The sequence below is a fragment of the Salvia hispanica genome, chromosome 5 (genome assembly GCF_029641045.1).
Source record: "Salvia hispanica isolate PSC_SH4W2 chromosome 5, Shi_PSC_v1, whole genome shotgun sequence".
Lineage (NCBI taxonomy): Eukaryota > Viridiplantae > Streptophyta > Magnoliopsida > Lamiales > Lamiaceae > Salvia > Salvia hispanica.
This window is the reverse complement of record NC_142696.1, coordinates 11,126,354-11,127,842: the sequence shown is the minus strand read 5'-3', so window position 1 is coordinate 11,127,842 and position 1,489 is coordinate 11,126,354. Positions and strand designations below refer to the sequence as shown.

Here is a 1,489-nt window from a genome sequence, read left to right as displayed (position 1 = left end):
TTAGATAATTAATTTACCACATAATCTCATTAATATATAACATGCCACATCATTAATCAGTAAGTTTGACTTTTCAAACTTCCCGGTCAAATAAACTCATGAAATAAATTCACTCATCAATTAATTCACATCTTCCACGTCATCAATAAATAAATTCTAGAGCTCTAAAATTAGGGTTCGGAAATTCGGGATGTTACATCCTACCACACTTAAAAGAAATTTCATCCCGAAATTTGGTACCTTTATGGAAAGAGTTCCGGGTATAGTTCCATCATCTTATCCTCGAGCTCCCACGTGGCTTCCTCGGGCCCGTGGTTTCTCCATTGAATTTTCACGAAGGCAGTGGTTTTATTTCTCTAGGTTTGGACCTTTCGATCTAAGATTATCTGGGGTTGCTCCTCGTAGCTCAGATCCGGGCTTACAACAATATCCTCGTAACGAATCACATGCTTCGGATCGAACACGTATTTTCGCAACTGCGACACATGAAAAACGTTGTGCACGTTCCCAAGGCTGGGCGGCAGCGTTAAACGATAAGCTACGGGTCCTACTCCTTCTAGAATTTCGTACGGCCCGATAAAACGTGGTTTCAGTTTGCCCTTGACTCCAAAACGCGCTATCCGTTTCGACGGGGATACCTTGAGGAAAACTTTATCACCAGCGTGGAATTGTAATTCCGTCCGTCGAACGTCGGCGTACGACTTCTGTCTATCCTGAGCTTCCTTCATTCGCGCACGAATTTGTCGAACGATTTCGACCATTTCTTCTACTGCATCGAGTCCAAGCGCTCTTCGTTCGCCAACTTCATCCCAGTAGAGCGGAGATCTACACTTTTTCCCATAAAGTGCTTCATATGGCGCCATGGCGATTGTTGCTTGAAAGCTGTTTTTGAAGGCGAACTCGATCAAAGGGAGTGCGGTCTCCCAATTTCCGCCTCGGTCGAGCACCACGGCTCTTAACATATCCTCGAGAGTTTGTATCGTTCTTCCGGATTGTCCATCGGACTGAGGGTGAAAAGCGGTGCTAAAGTTTAAGCGTGTTCCAAGCTCGCGTTGTAGACTAATCCAAAATTTCGAGGTAAACTTTGGGTCACGATCAGACGTGATCGTCACTGGAACTCCATGTAATCGCACAATCTCTTGAACGTAGATTCGAGCTAGCTTATCCGATCCATGGGTTACGGGGATTGGTATGAAATGCGCACTCTTGGTGAATCGATCGATGATCACCCAGATCGCGGTGTTCCCTTTGAGGGTCTTTGGTAATGCAGTCACGAAGTCCATAGCGATGTGCTCCCATTTCCACTCGGGTATCTCAAGCGGTTGCAGCTTCCCGTACGGTCGTTGGTGTAAGGCTTTTACCTGTTGGCAGGCTAAGCAGCGCTCCACGAAAGCTGCGACATCTCTCTTCATGCCGTTCCACCAAAAGGACTTCTTCAGATCCTGGTACATCTTTGTGCTCTCGGGGTGAGCAGTGTATGGGGTTTCGT

General features: G+C 46.3%; 1 pseudogene; it reads right to left on the bottom strand.

Annotated features, from left to right (window-relative positions):
* Window positions 1-242: 242 nt before the first annotated feature.
* LOC125189872 (uncharacterized) lies at window positions 243-728 on the bottom strand (annotated as a pseudogene).
* Window positions 729-1,489: the final 761 nt, after the last annotated feature.